At 37.8% G+C, this 23,073-nt stretch overlaps 1 long non-coding RNA gene and 1 pseudogene across 8 annotated transcripts in view; one reads left to right on the top strand and one right to left on the bottom strand.

Moving 5' to 3' along the window:
* Positions 1 to 5,126, top strand: part of LOC105305443 — a 183,879-nt gene extending 178,753 nt beyond the window's left edge. For all 8 annotated transcript variants that reach the window (XR_002777208.1, XR_002777200.1, XR_002777202.1 and 5 more), the window contains one exon: positions 5,080 to 5,126. This is a non-coding gene — a long non-coding RNA (uncharacterized LOC105305443). The remainder of the gene's footprint in view (positions 1 to 5,079) is intronic.
* A 1,855-nt stretch (positions 5,127 to 6,981) lies between these two features.
* LOC105305469 lies at positions 6,982 to 8,120 on the bottom strand (annotated as a pseudogene).
* Positions 8,121 to 23,073: the final 14,953 nt, after the last annotated feature.

The raw sequence follows: 23,073 nt of genomic DNA, 5'->3' as shown, positions 1-23,073 counted from the left end.
TTTATCATTTTTTTCTATATCTCATATGTTTGCAGCTTCATAGTTTTATTTTCCAGAACTCCCTGGCTAAACTGTGGTTGACAATTGACTCAAGTTTGAGACATAAAGGTAAAAATATCGACCTCTTCATTTTTTCCATTGACCCTGGGATCAAGCAGCTATTATTCTCATAGGTACTAAGGAGCGGAAACCAAGAACTTTCCTTTTCAGCCCTTATAGACAGAGACCTTCAACTGTTCAATGTTGGTTCTAAATTTAGAATTGCTAAAGATGGAATGTTTGCTTAGTCTGACAAATACACTATTCTCCTGATTCTAATATTTAGAATTTACATATTATTTTCCCATTCAAAGAATGCTACAGACCATGACTGTTGTTCAGCTTGGGAATTCTAATACGTAGTAACTTTTAAAAATGCCCAAGTCATTCTGACTTTGACTTCCTTTACCCAAAGGCATGACCAATGTATTTTACTTTAGTAAAACTGGCTATTTTCTCTGTGATATTCTGTCTTACATGTCTGCTGGTTTCTCCCCAGAATTTAGTATTAAAAATGCCATTTATGGGAACACATTTTGCTGTGTCCCAGTTTGGATGAGTCACTGAGACACACTGCTAAGTTGTGACTACACATTCAGCGATTGCCGAACTGCCCCAAAACAGAAATACAAAATTGTAACAATCTACTCCAGAAATGGGAGAATGGGGCAAACTTCCTAGGTTTGTTTAGATGATAACTCAATCATTTAGGCTTCTCCCCCCTTTTTTCCACCTTTATGGAGATGTAATTGACATATAGCATTGTGTAAGTTTAAGATGTACAATGTAGTGATTTTATATATGTATATATGGTAAAATGATTACCACAATAAGGTTAGTTAACACATTTATCACCTTACAAATTTACAATATTTTTGTGTGTGGTGAGAACGTTTAAAATCTACTCTATTAACAACTTTCAAATATACAATACAGTATTGTTAATTATAGTCATCATGCTGTCTGTTAAATCAGATTAAACACCTTATAAGTAGAAGTTTGTACTGTTTAATCACCTTCCCCCATTTCTCCCACCCTAACTCCTCACCCCTGATAACCACTAATCTGTTCTTTGTTTCTATGAGTTTGACTTTTTTTAGATTCCACATATATGTGAGATCGTACAGTTTTCCCAATGACATTCATTGAAGAGACTACCTTTTCTCCACTGAGTATTGTTGGCTTCCTTTGTCAAATATTAGCTGACTATACATGCATAGATTTATTTCTGGGCTCTCTATTTTTTCCCATTGTTCTATTTGTCTGTTTCTACACAAGTACCATACAGTTTTTATTACTATAGCTCTGTAATATCAGGAAGTGTGAAGTTTTGCGGTCTGTTTTAGTTCTATACTAACTTTAGGATTGTTTTTTCTATTTATGTAAAAAATACCATTGGAATCTTGATAGAGATTTCATTTAACTTATATATTACTTTACATAGTATTGACATTTTAACAATATTAATTCTTCCAATCCATGAACATGGAATAGCTTTCCATTAATATGTAGCTATAATATCTTTTTAAAATTAAAATTATTGGGATGACATTGATTAATAAAATCAAATAAGTTTCAAGTGTACAATTCAATAATACATCTCTCTCTATATATGTATATACACACATATATATATGTATAATACATGTATATACATATATATATATATAGACTGAATCGTGTGTTCACCACCCAAAGTTAGATTTCCTTCTGTCACCAAATATTTGACCCCCTTTACCTTTTCTAACTCCCTTCTACCTGTCCTCTCTGGTAATCACTAATCCACTGTCCATGTCCATGAGTCTGTTTGTGATGTTTGTTTGTTGCTTTCAGTTTTATAGCCCATATATGAGTGAAATTATATGGTTCTCAACATTTTCTGTCTGACTTATTTTGCTTAGCATGATAATCTCAAGATCCATCTGTGTTGTTGCAGATGGAAGTATTTCATCTTTTCTTACGGCTGAATAATATTCCATTATATATATGTACCATGTCTTTTTTATCCAGTCATCCATTGAAGGATACTTCAGTGGTTTCTATGTCTTGACTGCTGTGACTAATCCTGCAGTGAACATTGGGGTGCATATATCTTTATGAATAAATGTCTTCAAATTTTTTGGATAGATACCTAGAAGAGGGATTACTGAGTGATATGGTAATTCTATTCTTAGTTTTTTGAAGAACCTCCATATTGTTTTCCAAAGTGGCTCTATCAATTTATGAGGATTCTTTTTCCCCCAAAACATCTTCAACACTTGTTATTACTTGTCCTGTTGATGATAGCCTTTCATCGATGTTTTATAGTTTTCAGTGGACAGATCTTTTATCTCCTTGGTTATATTTATTCCTAAGTATTTTATTGTTTATGATGCTATTGTGAATTAGAATGTTTCCTTCATTTCTTTTTTGGATAATTCATTGTTAGTGTGTACAAATGAACCTGATATTTGTATATTAATTTTATACACTGCAATATTATTTGTTTATTGGTTCTAACAGTTTTTAGGTGGAGTCTTTAGGATTTTCTACATATAAGAGTATGCCATCTGCAAACAGAGATAATTTTACTTTTTCTTTTCCAGATGGGATGCCTTTTAATTATTTTTCCCTTGCTCAATTGCTCTGGCTAAGACTTGGATTACCATGTTGAATAGAAGTGTTGAGAGTGGGCACTCTTTTCTCATTCCTCTTCTTAGAAGAAAAGCTTTCAGCCTTTCATAGCTGAGTATGATGCTACATGTGGGCTTACCATATATGGCCTTTGTTATGCTGAGGTATGTCCTTCTATACAGAATTTGTGGAGAGTTTTTATCATGAATAAATGTTGAAATTTGTTAAATAATTTTTGTATCTATTCTGATGGTCATGCGATTTTATCTTTCATTCTGGTAATGTGGTATATCACATTTATTGAACTGCATATGTTGAACGATCCTATTAACCCAGGGATTAATCTCACTCAATGAAGTGTATGATCTTTTAAAACGGTATTGAGATTGGTTTGTTAGTATTCTGGTGAGAAGTTTTACATCTATATTCATCAAGGATTTTGCATATAGTATTATTTTCTTGAATGTCCTTATCTAGCTTTAGAACCAGGGTAATTCTGGCCTTGTAAAATGAATTTGGGAGTGTTCTCTCAATTATCGGGAAACATTTGAGAAGGATTGACATTACTTCTTTTTTTAATTAATTAATTATTTTTTTAACTTTTTAAAAATTAAGTTTATTGCGGTAACATTGCTTAATACAATTATATAATTTTCAGGTGTACATTGTAATTTGACATCTGTATATTTTATTGTGTGTTTACCACTCAAATTCCAGTTTCCTTCAGCTACCATACATTTGATCCCCTTTACCCAATTCTCTCTCCCCCTAATCCCCTCTATTTGACCCCCTTTACCCTGTCTACCTCTCCCCCCACTTCCCTGACCCCTTATACTCTAGTAACCACTAGTCTATAGTTCATGTCCATAAGTCTGTTTGTTTATCCTGCTCATTTCTTGCTTTTAGGTTTATGTCCTACATATAAGTGATATCGTGTGATTTTCAACTTTTTCTGTCTTATTTCACTTAGCATGATTATCTAGAGGTCCATCAATGTTGTTGTAAATGGCGGTATTTCATCTCTTCTTATGGCTGAGTAATATTCCATTATATATATGTACCACAGCTTCTTTAGCCAATCATCTATTGTGGGGCACTTTGGTTGCTTCCATGTCCTAGCCACTGTGAATAATGCTACTATGAACATCAGTATGCAAATATCTATTTATATATGGGTTTTCAAGTCTTTGAGGTAAATACTCAGTAGAGGGATTGCTGGATCAAATGGTAGATCAATTCTTAGTTTTTTTGAGGAAACTCCATACTGTTTTCCATACTGGCTGTACCAATTTGCAGTCTCACCAGCAGTGTATGAGGGTTCCTTCTTCTCTGCATCCTCTCCAGCATTTGTTATTACTTGTCCCATTGATTATAGCTATTCTAATAGGTGTGAAATGGTATCTCATTGTGGTTTTGATTTGTATTTCCCTAATAGATAATGATATTGAGCATCTTTTCATATATTTGTCGGCCATTTGTATGTTCTCTATGAAGTGTCTGTTCAGGTCCACTGCCGATTTTTCGATTGGATCATTTTTGTTGTTGTTGTTATAGAGTTATATGAATTCTTTATATATTTTGGATATTAGGCCCTTATCGGAGGTGTTGCTTGCAAATATATTTTCTCATTCGAATGATTGTCTCTTTACTTTGTTGACGATTTCTTTTGCTGAGCAGAAGCTCTTTAGTTTGATGTAGTCCTATTCATTTATTTTAGTTTTACTTCCCTTGCTTTTGAGGTCAAATTCATAAATTGTTCTTTAAGTCCAAGGTTCTTCAGTTTAGTTCCTATGTTTTCTTCTATGTGTTTTATTGTTTCAGGTCTTATATTCAGATCCTTAATCCATTTTGAGTTAATTTTGGTGTGTGGTGATAGACGACAGTCTAGTTTCTTCCTTTTGCAGGTGGCTTTCCAGTTTTCCCAGCACCATTTATTGAAGAAGCTTTCCTTTCTTCATTGTATGTTTTTGGCTTTTTTGACAAAAATTATTTGCTCATATAAATATGGGTTTCCTTCTAGACTCTCGACTCTGTTCCACTGGCCTGTGTGTCTGTTTTTCCTGTCAATACCAAGCTATTTTGATTACTGTCGCTTTGTAGTATAATTTGAAGTGAGCAGAGTGATGCCTCTAGCCTCGTTCTTTTTTCTCAGGATGGCTTTGGCAATTTGGGGTCTTTTGTGCTTCCATACAAATCTCATGATTTTTTGTTCTATTTCTTTAAAAAATGCCACTGAGATTTTGATGGGATTGCATTAAATCTGTATATTACTTTAGGTAATATGGTCATTTTAACTATTTTGTTTTTTCCAATCCAAGAACACGGAATATCTTTCCATCTTTTTGTATCTTCTTCGGTTTCTTTTAATAGGATCTTGTAGTTTTCATTATATAAGTCCTTCACTTGTTTCATTAAATTTATTCCTAGATATTTTTCAAATCAACAATTTAGAAGCCAAGGTAACAGAAAACACCCAATCAAAAACAACAAGAAAAAGGAATCCAAAATAATCTGAATAGTTTAAGAAGCCTCTGGGACAACATGAATTGTACCAACATTCGCATCGTAGGGATATCAGAAGAAGAGAGAGAGCAAGGAATTGAAAACCTATTTGAAGAACTAATGATGAAAATCTTCCATAACTTGGTGAAGAAAATACACATACAAGCCCAAGAAGTACAGAGAGTCCCAAACAAGATGAACCTAAAGAGGCCCACACCAAGACACATCACAATTAAAACACCAAAGATTAAAGACAAAGAGAGATTCTTAAAAGCAGCAAGAGAAAAGTATCTAGTTACCAACAAGGGAGCTGCCATAAGACTGTCAGCTGACTTCTCAAGAAAAAGTTGCAGACCAGAAGGGATTAGCATGAAATATTTAAACTTATGAAAAGCAAGGACCTACAACCAGGAATACTCTACCCAGCAAAATATTATTTAGAATCAAAGGACAGATAAAGAGCTTTCCAACAAGAAAAAACTAAATGGAGTTCATTAACACCAAACCATTATTACAAAAAATGTTAAAGGGACAAGAAGAACAGGGAGAAGAAGGGGGAAGTGGAGGAGGAGGAGGAGGAGGAGGAATAAGAGAAGGAGGAGGAAAAGGAGAAAAAAACAAGTGAAATGTGAATAACATAGCAATATCTACATATTTAGCAACAATTACTTTAAATGTAAATATTAAACACTGCAGTTAAAAGACATAGGGTGACTAAATGGATAAGAAAACAAGACCCTTACATATGCTTCCTACAAGAGACTCACTTTAGATCAAAAGACACATACAGACTTAATGTAAAAGGATAAGAAAAGATATTTTATGTAAATGGAAACAGAGAAGAAAAAGCTTGGGTAGCAATACTTATACCGGACAAAATAGACTTTAAAACAAAGGCTGTAACAAGAGATGAAGGTGGACCCAGTAATCCCACTTCTGGGTATTTATTCATAGAAATCCAAAACACTACTTCAAAGGGACATGTGAATCCATATGTTCATTGTAGCATTATTTACAATAGCCAAGATATGGAGGCAACCTAGGCATCCATGAATGATGAATGGATAAAGGATAGGTGATATGTATACATATAATAGAATATTATTTATCCATAAAAAAGAATTATTGTCACCTGCAATAACATGGATGGATCAAGAGGATATTGTGCTGAGTGGAGTGTCAGACAAAGAAAGACAAATGCCATATAATTTCACTTATATGTAGAATCTAAAGGATAAAATGAACAACAACAACAACAACAAACAGAAACAAACCCATAGATACAGAGAACATTGTGATGGTTGCCAGATGAGAGGGGATTTGGGGATGGGTGACAAAGGGGAAGGTATTAAAAAGAACAAATTGGTAGTTACAAAATATTTATGGGTATGTAAAGTGTAACATAAGAAATATAGTCAATAGTATTGTAATAACTATATTGTCAGATTATTACTAGACTTATTGGGGTGATCATTTTGTAAGTTATATAAATGTCTAATCATGACATCATATACCTACAACTAATATAATATCATATGCCAACTGTATTTGAAAAATAAAAAATATTTTAAAAACTGGAGTTTGGGGGCAAATGTAGAAATATAAATAATAACAGCACCACTAAAACTAGAGGTTATGCCAGGTTGCAGGTTATATAGATGACTTATTTGTTTGTTTGGATTTTTGAGACAGAACTTTATTCTGATTCTAAATGAAAAGGAATGAGAATGACAGTAACAGACAAGATTTCACCACTGAATATTCTGATGTGATTGTAGCAGTCTTATATTTGAAACTCAATAATAAAACAACTGCATTCCAAAACAGCTATTGTTGAAGATCCAAAAAATTAATGTATTTTGTAACTGCCACTTTTAATCTGAAGCCCATTCATCTCCGTTAGCATCCCAAAGATAAATCACATGTTCTACTTAGCTATATAATAGTCTAAAGCACGCTGCACTACTGACATCACAGGACAGTTGCCTATAAAACTAGACTTCCGACACTGGGCTCCAACTTCACTTTCTCACAAGTTATTATCCTCATCCATAAGAGTAGTTGTCTGAGCAACCTCTCTAGATCATGCTTATACTGTGCTGCCAAAGCTGGGTCCATGACATCTTCTGGTGGGGCAAAAGCAGGTATGGCAACAAACTCCAAGTTAGGGTCTCCAATCAGTTTTCTAGCAAGCCAAAAGAAGGGCTTTTCATAGTTGTAGTTTCTTTTAGCAGAAATGTCATAGTACTGAAGATTCTTCTTTCTGTGGAAGACAATTGATTTTGCCTTAACTTTTCTCTCCTTAATATCCACTGTGTTGCCACACAACATGATGGGGATGTTTTCACATACTCTTACCAGATCTCTATGCCAGTTAGGCACATTCTTGTAAGTAACTCTCAAAGTTACTCGCATACACACTGGACTTGAACATAATATCCATCTCTCAGTCTATTAAATTTCTCTTGACCAGCTGTGTCTCATACATTGAACGTGATAAGTCCTCTGTTGGTGTGGAACATAAGGGGGTAGACTTTGACATCCAAGGTAGCTACATACTTCTCACATTCACCAGTCAGATGATGTTTCACAAATGTAGTTATTCTAGTCCCACCATCACTAACCAATACAAGTTTAAACTGAACTTGGGGTTCTCCTTGGCAACCATTGTGATGTTACTTCCAGAAATGTCTCTGGGCCCATCTGACTGAGAGCTAGAAAGATGGTGGAAGTACAATTAAAATGCAGGGACAGGGATGACTTTACATAAGGCTGGTAAGGGTATATCATTACCTTAGATTCCAGTTCTATGCAGTTTTTCAAAACTAGAAATAACATTGTTTGCAGACTAAAATTTCCATTTGGCAGTGAAGTCACTTGTTTTCATGCTGATTCACACAGAACATGCCAAAGAAAGTTCCAGTAAAAATGTTCATGACATTTTTGATAAATAAAGAAGACAGAAAGATTGATTTTTGTGTTTTTTTTTTCTGAAAGGTTTCTCTAAATTCTTCTAAGGGAATTCATAATCTGCACTCTTTCAAGCTCTGAAGGTCAGGATAGACCAGCTATGACTTTTCCAGGATATGAGTAATAGTAAGACCAGGGGACTCATTTCTGGAGGTCTGGAGGAATGTTTTATCCAAAATCTGTAGGTGGGGTTTTCCCCCAACAAAAGACATAAGGGAGTTCCAGAGGAGTGTGCAGACTTGAAACGAGAATAGCCAACCTAACCTAAACATGACCTGGAGAGTCTGCCAGGTCTCTCAACCCTCACCCTGGTTTTCCCCACCCAGAGTGAATGGTCCTTTACATTTATTCTCATTCTTTTCTTTTACTCTCATCTAATTGTCCAACCATTTCTCCCTACAATCTCCAAATCTTAATATCCAGGCAAAAACCTGAGAAGTGTTGAATAAGCATCATTTAGAACTCTCTCTTCCTGGAAGACATGGAAGGAGACTGCTGTCAAATGCTGTTTGTAAGACTCACACCCTAGTTACAGCTACAGGGAGCCCATAAGAATCGTTGTTGGGGGAGGGATGCATTCAGAATTCTTTAGAAATGTGTATTCTGTTTAGAGAGAAATTTATAGTTTTAATGTTAAAATGAAGCTAAGTGGCTTTGTTTTCTTTATTCATTCATTCAACAAGAATGTATCATGCCCCTACTATATGCCAAGTATGGTGTTGGAAGATGTGATAGAAGACATGGTCACTGCCGACAAAGAATTTTATGGTTTAGGGAGGAAGATAGGTAATAAAATCAATAATTACAATATAGTAGTGCTGAAAAGGCTATGAGAGTTATGTATTCAGTCAGTACGCTATGGGTAATTAGGGAATATTGCCAGGAGCTCGGGGCCCAATTCCTGTATTTCTGAATGATGAATAGTAGTCAATGAGGAGACTGTGGGTGTGTGTGCACACATGTGTGTATGTGCATACATACACACACTCGCACACATGTACCCACACATATTCTCTCATAGCATTCTGGACTTCATCATTGCTCTTCTTCCAGTTGTTCAATGTTTCTCTTTCCCACTAAATTGTGATGCTCAATATTTACTGCATTGTTAACAAGCAAAGCCTTGGGCTCAGGGGTCTCCATACATGTATAGAGCAAACTGACAAATTGTGCTCTCTCTTGCAAAGGGTGATGAGACTGAAGACTGAGGCGAGAGCAGTCAGACCATAGGAGAGAAGCTACTGGGATTTTAGAACTTGGCTAATTGCTGATGTGTTGCTTAGTTATAGAAAGTCTCAGGTTATCACTAAAAGCCACTTTCTAAAGCTTACTACACATCAATGTGATTGTTTAGGCAGAAATATAAAGCAGACCAAACTTTCTTCAGCATTTTCTTCCTTCTTTATGATAGTCCCTAATTTTTCTTCTCCCTTCCCACCTGCTTGCTTCCAAACTTTCAGAAAAAGATCAGAAGATTTTATTCTTCTTTATAATTATGTTTTATTGCTTACCTCTCACATGGGCATATGCATTTTAGTAAATGCTTTAATAAAGATACTGATCTTTATTAAAAAATCCTAATCTATACCTCTCACATGTGCATATGCATTTTAGTAAATGCTTTAATAAAGATACTGATCTTTATTAAAAAATCCTAATCTATAATAGAATATATTTGGAAATTAGGAGGAAGATAAGAAGAAATCTTTCTGATGCCCTCAGGCTCATACCTATTCTGCCCATCCTACCCATTCCTTCAAAGAATGATCTCTATATTTTAATTAAACTAAAAGGTAAAGCAGAAACCTACACCATGCACCTTCAACTATAGGCCTGATTCCATTAAGGTGAATTCCAAAAGTTTCTCACAATTTTTTTTCAGTGATTGTAGTAAAGAAAAATTTATTGATCAAGAAGGCACCAACAGAGAAGATGGGCACCCAAGTGGTACCTCAAATCCATCTTAAGAAAGTACAGATTTCAGGCTTCTTTTAAGTCAAGGAAAGGGGAAATGGGAGGAGCAAAAGATGATTGACCACTGTAGATATCTGGGCAGCAGCAGGGGTCTGAAGAAGATTTTGCTAGTTGATGTGAGTCTGGGTCACAAAGTTTCTGCAAATCTTGGATAAACAATACTTACTTTCCTTTTCTCCTCAAGTCACAAGCAGAATTCCTTTAATGATTAGCATGTCTATATGCAAGACTAAGCAGAAGCAATTAGTCTGTAGGCCATGGGAACAAAGCAGGCTTAAACAAGATGGAATCAGAGAGAGTAAGCATTTCACTCTTAAAATTCCCCCCCTTTTATTGTTCATTCCTCAATGAACAGGGAAATAAGGCAACTGGGTCCAGGTTTAATTAAGAAGGAGTATTAGCTTTCAAGATGGAGTCAGATTTGTTCTCTCATTGTGCCCCCCTTTATTCAGCTGTTATAATCTCTCCTGCCCACTCCTTCTGCAATGGTCTTGAGCCTTGGAGGGGACATTCTGGGTGTTCAATAAAGAGTAACTTTTGTTATTATGTCCCCCAGGACCCAAATCATGAGTTAGCCACTGCATACTTTCTTGTTCAACTAACAAATAATCTAAAGCAATTCTATTTTCTAAGGACCCACGTACTAAGGACACTAAAGTGGTCTGTTAGAGTTTTAAAGCTTGAGCAGTAGAATGGGCCAAACGGCTGACAATATGGGTTAATTTCTATAAGATTTAGCTTGCATCAGATGCTCAAGTAATCTTTCTGTGTAGCTTATACAGGATCAGCCACTGGGATTGTTTAAGCATGAGCTATTGTGGCAGTTCCCCTGAAATTTATATTATGTAAAACATAGCTCAAAAAACAATGGACAACACTAGAATCTAATATCCACAAAGATATAATATAGTTCCTCTTGAAACATAATTTTCTGTCTATAATCACTCTCATTTTTACCAAAGGTAGCCAAATTAAGATAAATTTATCTGCAAAATAGTCTAGTTTCAATAAACTTGGACTCATTGTTTGCATAAGTCCAGCAAGAAGAGTAATTAATTATAGGGGCACCTTTAAATTTGCTTTGCTGGAATTTTCCTAAGAAATCTTCAAATTAAAATTTAAATAACCTCCCAAGGCTAAGGAATCAAGCTACATACTTGCCATCGGACTTCACCTTCAATACCTATGGATTGGGGTGAATTCTTCTACTCTCGAGAGCTCCTAAAATTTCTTGAGGTTCTTCTTTTGCTGTATCCTAAGAAAGCAACTTTCATTCCTTACCTGAAAAGCCTGCTGTGAACCATAAGCAAGGTACCAGGCTGTTTGTCCAAGGACTGCCAACATTTCTTTAGCTCTATTGGAATGTAGCTGTATTGAGTGTTAGGCAAACTGAGTAAACTGACCTCTAGTTTAGGAATAGTTGATGTAATGAGACAGATGATCTCAAAAGTCCCTAACTCTAAAATGCTGTGAATTCTATGAATTAAATTCTTATTAAATTCAACCTCTGACCTAAGGATAAGGTTAATACAATTTAAAAAGCTTAGGTTTGTCTTTTTGTACCTGATTTTTATGATGAAGTAAATGTTACAAAATCCACCATTATGAGTATATAAAATGTGTTGCAAATTTCCCTGCCACCTCTGGTTTCTTTTACCAGAGTCAATTACTGTTAATGCTTTCTTCTAGATCCTCCTAGATATTTTATATGCATATACAACGTTGTAGTCTCTTTAAGATAAGAATTTTTCCATTAATAGAAATAGGTGCAATGAACAATATATTTTATATTTTGATGTATTTAATTTGTTATTCTGTCTAGTGTGTCTCTGTTAAAATTTGTTTTTGTTTTTTTTAAATGGTTTTCAACTTCTGATCAAGATGGTGCAGTAGGCGGACACTGTACTTGTCTTCTCTCATGACCACATCAAAATTACAACTAAACTAAAGAACAACCAACATTGGAAGTCACCTGAGGTCTGGTTGGACAGAAGTTCCACAACTGAGGACATACATAGGAGGCTACCTTATGACTGCTAGGAGGAGCGGAGATGTGAAACAGATTGGTGCCACAACCGCATGTGATGACTGAGAATCCAGAGGTATATCTTGGCTGCAGAGGTCACCTGGAGGAGCAGGGATCCCGGCCACACACTGGGTTTCCAAGCCCAGGGTTCCAGTGCCAGGAAGATAAGTAGAAGTAACCTCTGGCTGTGAAAACCAGTGGAGATTGTGGCTGAGCAAGACAGAGGGCTGCAAGAATTGCAGACATTTCTCTAAAAGGGCTCACCCACAAAATTTCACACTGACAGACTCACTCACTCTGAGTTCCAGCACTGGGGAAGCTAGCTACTCGAAAAGTGCCAGAAACATAAGGAGAGAAACTGAATTGTCTGGCTTTAGGGTGAGGGCTGGAGAGGTAGCTTTCTCCCAGACAGAAATGCTGACAGTATCCATAGTTCCTTTGTTGAGCCCTCCCCACTCCAAGCAGGCAGACACAGGTGGACTCCATATCTGAGTCTCCATCACCCTTACAGGTAACCCCACCCTGGTGATTCCATGGTACCCCACCACACCCAACTTTTAGGCCCACCTAAACCTTAGCCTCCAGTTGCTTTCTCATACAAATAGCCTGTCTTGGCTCATGCTGTGAACTTTCCTAAAATCTTTCAAAGTTTCACAAAATTGAAATAAGCAACATTTGGCCTCAGCAAGCCCTGTACCACTTTCTGAGCAGTCCCAAGTCCAGCACTAACAGTAGCTGGCCTTGGTTTGCAGTTTAGCTTTGAAGTACCTCTAAGCCCAGCATTAGTGGTAGCTATCTGTGGATTACTTGCTGACTCATGCCAGGTGGCACTGGGAAGAGCACAGAATGAACTTGGCCTGTGGTATGGTCCCTACCAGGAGGCCCTCGGGCTGGCACACCTAGTGGCCTGCTTCTGATTAAGCCTGAAAACTACCTGGGGCTTCAAGCCAAGATGCCACACACAAAGGGCAGGCTGGGAAGACATCAGAGCCCTGCTAAAGTGAATCTTGCTCTGTAGGGTCAACTCCTCACCAGCCAATCCTCACAACCAGTCAGCCTGAGGGTCAATCCCTCTCGTTGATGTGCACAGAAACCAAGGCTCATCTACAACAGTAGGACACACAAAACCCATACAAGAACACACCTGGGGCATCTAACTCAGGTGACAAGGAAAAACTGTGCCACTGGGCCTCACAGGACACCTACTACATAAGGCCACTCTACTAAGACCAGGAGACTTAGGAGCTTTATTACATAGAAACAAACACAGGGAGGTAGCCAAATGGGGAGACAGAGAAAAATGTCCCAAATAAAAGAACAAAACAAAACTCCATAAAAAGAACCAAACAAAATGGAGACAAGCAATCTACCAGATGCAGAGTTGAAAACACTGGTCATAAGGATGCTCAATGAATGTAGGAGATGAGTAGATAAACTCAATGAGAACTTTAACGAAGAGAAAAAAAACATAAAAATGGAGATAGAAGACATAAAAAAGAATCAGTCAGAATTAAAGAATACAATAACTGAAATGAAGAATACATAAGAAGGAATCAATAGTAGTAGATTAGACAAAGCAGAGGGCTGAATCAGCTATTTAGAAGATAAGGTAGCAGAAAACACGTAGTCAGAAGAGCAACAGGACAAAAGAATATAAAAATGACGATAATTTAAAGGGCCTCTAGGAGAACATCAAGCATAAAAACATTTGCACGATAGGAGTACCAAAAGGAGAAGAGAAAGAGCAAGAAATTGAAAACCTATCTGAAGAAATAGTGATGGAAAACTATTTTAACCTGGCAAAAGAAGAGCAAAGGATTCAAAACAAGATGAACTCAAAGAGGCCCACACCAAGACACATCATAATTAAAATGCCAAAGGTTAAAAACAAAGAGGAACTGGGCCAAATGGCATAATTGATAGAAACTTCACTCATCCCCACTTGTGATCACATCAAAGTTGAGAAGGAAACATGGAGCAAACAGCAAGAAGAGTTGCCTGGGGGTCTAGATGAACAGAAGCACTACAGTTAGGGAGAGAAATAAGAAATCATCCTGAAACGGATGGAGATAGGAGGGGGTGAAGGCACGAGGCTGCCTGGACCCCAACAGCTGAGTAGGACAGAGGCTAGGGCAGCTGCAGTCAGCAGCTGCAGATGCGTCTTAAAGGAGCCGTGTCCACAAACGGACTTTTTTGGTGATGGACCTGCTCACTTTGAGCACCAGCACTGGGTCAGCTGCTCAGGGGCACCAGGGACTTACAGGGGGACACTGAGTTGTCAGAGAAAGGGCTGGAGGTGAGGCTCTCACATGGGCAGAAATGCTGACATTATTCATGTTCCTCTGTTGAGCCCTCCCCTCTCCCAGTGTGCAGACTAAGTGCTACCATAGTTGCCACTTCATCAAACTGGATAACAGAGGTCACTCTTCCTAAAGAGTTCCCTGAAACTCTGCCTCCCCTCACATGTGGCCCCAACCAAGCCACATTCAGCTATGTTCTTGGTGAGTCCTGTGAAACTTTCTGAGCAGCACCTAGGCTCACATTCGTGGCAGCTGATCTCGGTTTCTGGTGTGGCATGCTGAGGCAACTATAAGCACAGCATCTGTGGATTGCTTGCTGAATCTTAATAGGTGACCCCAGAGGGACACAGGCTGGAGCTAAACTTGGCCTGTATCTGAACCCCTCTCGGGACTGTGCCACTGGACACCTACTTCACAAATCCACACTAAAAAGACTGGGAGACTTAGGAGCTTTGATTAGTACATAGAAACAGACACAGAAAGACAGCCAAAATGGGAAAACAAAGAAGCAGAAATCATATGAAAGAACAGAACATAGATCAAGAAAAAATGGAGTCAAGCAATCTAACAGATGTGGGGTTCCAAACATTGGTTATAAAGATGCTCATGAACTTAGGGAAAGTGTAGATGAACTCATTGAGAACTTTAGCAAAGAGATAAAAAGCATAAAAATGGATGTGGAAATTATAAAAAGGAACCAGTCAGAAATGAAGACTGTATTATCTGAGATGAAGAGCATGTTAGCAGGAATCAACAGAGTGGAGGAAGAAGAGAATTGAAACACCAATATAGAGGATGGGGAAGCCAAGCACAACTGATCAGAATGACAAGAAAAGAGTAACCAAGGATATAATAATAGAGAGAGAGGAAGATGGTGGACTAGGTAAAAGCAGGGTTTCTCTCCTCCCAGGTCTGCATTGAAATTACGACCAAATTATAAAATAATCAACGTGGAGAATCACCTGAAGTCCAGCTGATGATAACACCTCTGTCTGATAATATAAAGGAGGAACATTGAAGTCAGTAGGAGCGGCAAAGTTGCGAATCGGGCCAAACTCGCACCCACAGGTAGTGGAGGATCACCAGGAAGGAGAGAGAGGCTGCAGAGGCTCTCCTGAAGGAGAGGGGGTAATGGTCTCATTTGTAGCTCCCCAGCCAAGGGTCCCAGCCCAGGGAAGGGGAGATTCCAATAACTGATGGTAAAAACCAGAGGGGATTCCAGCTGTCCGGGTGAAATGGAGGGAGACTGAAACCATAGATGCCCCTTTGAAAGACCTGTGCACAGGCTTTTTGACCTGTGGACACTCACCCGGGACACCAGCGGTGGGTCAGAAGATTGTGTAGGATTTGTTCTGAGAAAGGCTGCATTACCTGGTGCAAGAACTAGGGCTGGAAGGGCAGCCACTATTGTGCCTTAGTCTGGACCCCCTACTGGGCAATCTACTCACCACATCAGCTTGACTGTGTAGATAGAGCCCTCCCACAGAGCCATTAGGAAGCCCTGGCCTGAGGGCATCAGCCGGGCCACCCAACCTGCAGATTGTCCAGGGCTTTTGTTGCTGGATGGCTGCAAAGACCTGCTCCGATTCAGGACCAAGCATTCACAGCCAGCAGCCAGCGCTGAGAGCTGCATTTCCATTTCCTGCTGTTGGCCAGCGCTGTGAGCTGCATTTCCATTCCCTGCTGTTGGCCAGCGCTGTGAGCTGCATTTCCAAGAAAGGGTCAGGCAGATGATTGCTGCCAATACAAACTTGAGTGGGTCTCGGGGATCTGTGGGCCAGTCCCAGACAGCAGCTGGTCTTGCTGTGATCTGGGACTTCTGTGGGAAAAATGTGAACGGTCACTAAAGTTGCAGCAAGACTGAGGCTGCATTGATCTGACAGCCATAGTCTCTCTGAGACCCCACCCCACTCTACCCACAAATTGCCCCAGGCGACCCACTGACAGTGAACTGCCACAGCCCTGTCTATCCCCTCCCCTGATCATCCAATCCACACAGACAACAAAGTTTGGTTAGCACAGGGCGGGCACTGCACAGAAATCAGCATTAGGCAGACCTCTTCTGCTTGCAAGAGTTGCAATATTGTGTCCAGGAAGTGCAGGGGTCCGTGGGACCACACCAGATGGCAGATGGTCTCTCTGTGATCTGACTACAGCGGGAACGTCTGGGACAAGAACTTGCAGCAAAACTGAGGCTGTATTGTTCCGACGGCATTGTCTCCCTGAGATCCCAATTCACCCAAGCGACAAAGTGCCTGCAGCCCATTGACGGGCTGCCTACCCTGCCCTGTTTGGCTCTGGGGTTGTGTAGTTAGCGCAGGCTACAGACCTTGGCTAGCACAGTGAGCGCATTTCGAGAAAACAGTTGTGGGCAGACCACCGCTGCCTGTACCAGCTGCAATATCTCTTGAGGGGATTGCATGGGTCTGTATTGGCCTGACGGCTTTTGACTCTATGAGCTTCTGCTCCATCCAATACACAAAGTGCCCACCGCACGTTGATAGGCAACTGCCCCTGCCCTGGGGTTGCATGTTCAGGCCTTACATGGGCAGCAACTGACTTTGCTACAAGTGGAAACTTGTACAGGGAGCTACAGAGACAATGTTGGCGTATAAATTGACACTACAGTGACAGGGGGAAATATACTCAATAAACCTAGAAGACTCCCAGCATTTCTGTGCCACCCAGCATACATATCGTCCAGAAGTTCATCCAGTTTCAGAGATAATTGGCAACTGATAGGCAATATCAGGCCTTGAGGAGAACTGGTGCCTCTGCAAAACTGCTGCGGGTCAGGGATAGGGCATAACTGATCGCTGCCTACAGCATTGTCTCTTCCACTTATCTATAGATCAGGCATAGGCAACAACCATCTGTGGATTGCTTTGTAGTTCCCACCAGGTAGCCCTGAGCAATCAAAAGCAGTGGCTGACCTTGGCCTATGGAGGAGTCCTTCCCAAGGGGACACAAAACCAACTCATCTGAAGGCTGGCACCAGACTACAATGGAGCAACTCCTGACTAGTCCCATTAGTGGTATACAAAAAGTGTGGTTGCAACAAGAACAGAAGCCTGCTAGTGCAAACTCACTCAGAGGGGTTAACCCCCACACAACCCCTGTGGGTGCAGCCAAGTCCCATAATTAGTCAGCCTGAGCGTTAATCCCATTTACTGATCTGCTAACAACAATAAAAGCTTGGCGACAACAGATCACACACAACCCACACAAAGATCACGTCCAAATGCCCCGGCATAGGGGATCAGGGAGTGTGCAACACTCGGCCACACAGGACACCTTCCACATTAGGCCATCTGGCCAAGGCTGAGAGACAAACCAAATACTCCTGGCACATAAAAATGAACACAGAGAGGGTAATAAAATGAAAAAACAAAGAAACATGCCACAAATGAAACCACAGGAGAAAACTCCAGAAAATAAGCTAAATGAAATGGAAGCAAGCAACCTACCAGACAGGTTATAAGGATGCTCAATGAACTTAAAGGGAAAATGGAGGAACACAATGAGAACATCGACAGAGAGATAGCAAGCATAAACAAGGACATAGAAACCATCAAAAGAACCAGACAGAAACGAAGAATACAATAACTTAAATGAAGAATACACTAGAAGGATTCAACAGTAGATTGGATGAAGCAGAAGATCAAATCAACAAATTGGAAGACAAGGTAGCAGAATACACCCAATCAGAAAAACAAAAAGAACAAAAGAATTAAAAAAAAAATAAAGATAGTTTAAGAGAACTCTGGGACAACATGAAGCATATAAATATCCAGATAATAGGAATACCTGAAGAGGAAGAGAGAGAGCAAGAGATTGAGAATCTATTTGAAGAAATAATGACAGAAAACTTTTCTAACCTGGCAAAGGAATTAGACATACAAGTTCAGGAAGCACAGAGTCCCAAACAAGAAGAATTCAAACAGACTTACACCAAGACATGTCATAATTAAAACGTCAAAGGTCAAAGACAAAAAAAGAATCTTAAAAGCAACAAGAGAAAGGGAGATAGTTACTTACAAGGGTATCTCCATGAAAATGTCTGATGATTTTTCAATGGAAACTTTGAAAGCCAGAAGGGAATGGCAAGAAATAATCAATGTTATGAAAAACAAGAATCTACAACCATGAATATTCTACCAAGCAAGGCTTTCAATTAAAATGGAATGTGAGATGAAGAGCATCCCAGATAAGGAAAAGCTTAAGGAATTCATCAATTCATCACCAACAAGCCAGCATTAAAATAAATATAAAAGGAAATTCTGTAAAAAGAGAAGGGGTAAAAAAAGGAAATGAAAATAACAAATACGAATAATAAAATGGCAGTAACTATATACCTATCAGTAATCACTTTAAATGTAAATGGATTAAATACTCTAATCAAAAGACATAGGGTAACCAAATGGATAAGAAAACAAGACCCATGCATATGCTATCTACAAGAGACCCACTTCAGATCAAACGACACTCACAGACTGAAAGTAAAGGGATGGAAAAAGATATTTCATGCAAATGGAAATGAAAAAAAAAGCTGTATTAGCGATACTTATATCAGATAAAATAGATTTTAAAACAAGGTCTATTATGTTATGAGACAAAAGTGCATTACATAATGACAAAGGGATCAATGAACCAAGAGGAAATAATCCTTGTAAACATATACGCACCCAACGTAGGAGCACCTACATACAAAAAGCAATTATTGACTGTATAGGCATAGATATATTTCTGGGCTCTCTATTCTGGTCCATTGGTCAATGCATCTGTTTTTATGCCAGTACCATGCTGTTTTACTGTAGCCTTGTAGTATAGTTTGATATCAGGTAGTGTGATACTTCCAACTTTGTTCTTCTTTCTCAAGACTGCCATGGCTATTCAGGGTCCTTTATGACTCCATATAAATTGTAGGATCATTTGTTCCAGCTCTCTGAAAAATGCCATTGGTATTTTGATAGGGATTGCATTGAATCTGTAGATTGCATTTGGCAGTATGGCCATTTTAATTATGTTTATTCTTCCTACACATGAGCATAGTATATGCTTCCATTTATTTGTATCTTCTTTAATTTCTTTTTCAATGGCTTATAATTTTCTGAGAATAGGTCTTTAATCCTTGGTTAATTTGATTCCCAGATATTTTATTGCTTTTGGTGTGATTGTAAATGGGATTGTTTTCTTAATTTCTCTTTCTGAAAGTTCATCATTGGTGCATAAAAATGCTACTGACTTTTGAATATTTATTTCGTAACCTGCTACTTTAGTGAATCCATTGATCAGTTCAAACAGTTTTTTGGTGGAATCTTTAGAGTTCTCTCTATATATCATATCATCGGCAAATAACGAGAGTTGCACTTCTTCCTTTCCAATTCGGATACCTTTTATTTCTCTTTCTTGTCTTATTGCTGTGGCTAAGACTTCCAGTACAATGTTGAAGAGGAGTGGTGAAAGTGGGCATCCCCGTCTTGTTCCTGATCTTAAGAAAAATGCTTTCAGTTTTTCCCATTGAATATGATGTGAGCTGTAGGTTTGTCTATATGGCCTTTATTACGTTGAAGTATGTTCCCTTTATTTTCACTTTGCTGAGAGTTTTTATCATAAATAGATGCTGGATTTTGTTGAATGCTTTTCTCTGCATCTATTGATATGATCATATGGTTTTTATCTTTCTATTTGTTAATGTGATGTATCACATTAATTGATTTGTGTATCTTGTACCAACCTTGCATCCCAGGAATAAAGCCAATTTGATCACGGCATATGATCTTTTTAATGTATTGCTGAATTCGGTTTCCCAATATTTCATTGAGGATTTTTACATCAATGTTCATAAAAGCTTTCAGCCTATAGTTTTCTTTTTTTGAAATGTCTTTGCCTGGTTTTGGAATCAAGATAACGGTGGCCTCATAAAAGGAGTTAGAGAGCCTTCCCTCTTCTTGAATTTTTTGGAATGATTTGAGAAGAATAGGTGATAATTCTTCTTTGAATGTTTGGTAAAAGTTACCTATGAAGCCCTCTGGTCCAGGACTTTTGTTTTTTGAGAGGTTTTTGATTATTGATCTGATTTCATTGGTGGTACTTGGTCAGTTCAGATTTTATGTTTCTTCTTGACTCAGTCTTGGTAGATTGTGTTTTGCTATGAATGTGTCCATTTCTTCCAGATTGTCCAATTTGTTGAGATATAATTGCTCGTAGTATTTTCTTATAATCTTTTGTATTTCTGTGGAGTCCATAGTTACTCTCATCTTTCATTTCTGATTGTATTTACTTGAGTCTTCTCTCTTTTTTTCCTTGATGAGTCTGGTTAAGAGTCTGTCAATTTTGCTTATCCATTCAAAGAACCAACTCTTGGTTTCATTACTCTTTTGTATTGTTTTTCTAGATTCTATTTCCTTTATTTCCACTCTGATATTTATTATTTCCTTCCTTCCACTCATTTTGGATTTTTGTTTGCTGTTCTATTTCTAGTTCTTTTACGTGTAAAATTAAATTGTTTATTTGAGCTTTTTCTTGTTTCTTGAGGTAGGCCTGTCTTGCTATGAATTTCCCTCTTAGGACTGCTTTCGCCGTATTCCAGAGATTTTGAGTGTTTTCATTTTCTTTTGTCTTTAGGTATCTTCTGATTTCTTTCTTGATCTCTTTCTTAACCCATTCATTGTTTAAAAGTATGTTATTTAGCCTACATGTGTTTGTGTATTTTCCATTTTATTTTGTAGTTGATTTCTAGTTTCATACCACTATGATCGGAGAAGATTCTTGATATAATTTCAATCTCCTTCAATTTACTGATACTTGTTTTGTGCCTTAACAGGTGGTTTATCCCGGAAAACATTCCATGTGCCCTTGAGAAGAATGTATATTCTGTTGCTCTGGAATGAAGTGCTCTTACCTTGTGTCATTTAAGGCTGCTCTTTTATTATTGATTTCCTGTTTGGAAGATATGTCCTATTATTAGTGTAATACTGTTGATCTCTCCTTTTATGTCAGTCAATATTTGCTTTATACATGTAGGTGTTCCTATGTTGGGTGCATATATGTTTACTAGATTTATGTCCCTTTATCATTATGTAATGCCCTTCTTTGTCTCTTATTATAGACTTCGTTTTAAAGTGTATTTTTTTCTGATATAAGTATTGCTACTGCAGCTTTATTTTCATTTCCATTTGCATGAGATATCTTTTATCATCTCTTTCAGTTTGTGTGTCTGAACTGAATTGGGTCTCTTGTAGACAGCCTATGTGAGGGTCTTGTCTGCTCATCTATTCAGCTACCCTATGTCTTTTGATTGGATCAGTTACTCCATTTACATTTAAAGCAATTGTTGAGAGGTACATAGTTATTGCCATTTTATTATTCATATTTTTATGGGTTTTTTTTTCGTTTTCTTCTTCATCTTAAAGAAGTCCCCTTAACATTTCTTGTAATACTGGCTTGTTGATGATGAATTTTTTAGCTTTTTTCTTTCTGGGAAGATCTTTATCCCACCTTTAATTTTAATTGATAACCTTGCTTGGTAGAGTACTCTTAGTTGTGTAGGTTCCTGCTTTTCATCACTTTGAATATTTTATGCCAATCCCCTCTGACTTGTAAACTTCCTGTTGAGAAATCAGCTAATGTTCTTGCACTACTTTTGTAAGTAACTAGCTGTCTCTCTTTTACTGTTTTTAGGATTCTCTCTTTGTCTTTGACATTTGGCATTTTAATTATTATCTGTCCTGGTGTGGGCTTGTTTGTTTTCCTCTTCTTTTGGATTCTTTGCACTTCCTGAACTTGTATTTTTAGTTCCTTCACCAGGCGAGGCAAGTTTCCTTTCAAGTCATCATTTCTTCAAATAAGATTTCAATCCCTTCATCTCTCTCTTCTCCTTCTAGTACCCCTATGATGTGAATATTAGTATGCTTCATGTTGTCCCAGATCTCTTAAGCTTTTCTCATTATTTTGATTCCTTTTTCTTTTTACTGCTCAGGCTGCATGTTTTCTGCTACCTTGTCTTCCATCTCACTGTTTCCATCCTCTGCTTCATCTAATCTAGTGTTGATTCCTCCTAGTGTATAATTCATTTGTTATTGTCGTCTTAATTTTTTGACTTTTTTATGGTTTCTATGTCCCTCCCTTTTTTTAGCTTTGTTGAAATATAACAGACAATTAGTTACTCATATTTACATTGTACATGTCAATGAATTTTTTTCAATTATAGTTGGCATACAATAACATTAGTTTCAGTTGTAAAGCATAGTGATTAGAGATGTATATAGCTCTCAAAGTGTTCACCCCACTAAAATCTAGTAACGCTCTTGTCTCTTACATATTTATTACAACATCATTAACTATTTTCCTTATGATATACTTTATATATCCATGTCTATTTTGTAACTATCTATTTGTACTTCTTACTTTCTTTGCCCATTTTTCCTCCCCCTAACCCCCTCTTATTTAGTAACCCTCAAAATAGTCCCTCTATATCTATGAGTTTATTTTCACTTTTGTTGTTGTTTATTTTGTTTTTTAGATTTCATATGTACATTAAATCATGCGATGTTATCTTTCTCTATCTGACTTATTTTTTCAGCGCAATTCCTCTAGGCCCATAAAGGCAATATCTTTTTCCATCTCCTTCCTTTTAGTCTGTGTGTG

This window comes from Pteropus vampyrus, unplaced genomic scaffold, assembly GCF_000151845.1.
Source record: "Pteropus vampyrus isolate Shadow unplaced genomic scaffold, Pvam_2.0 Scaffold387, whole genome shotgun sequence".
NCBI lineage: Eukaryota > Metazoa > Chordata > Mammalia > Chiroptera > Pteropodidae > Pteropus > Pteropus vampyrus.
This window is presented reverse-complemented; position numbering and strand designations above follow the sequence as displayed.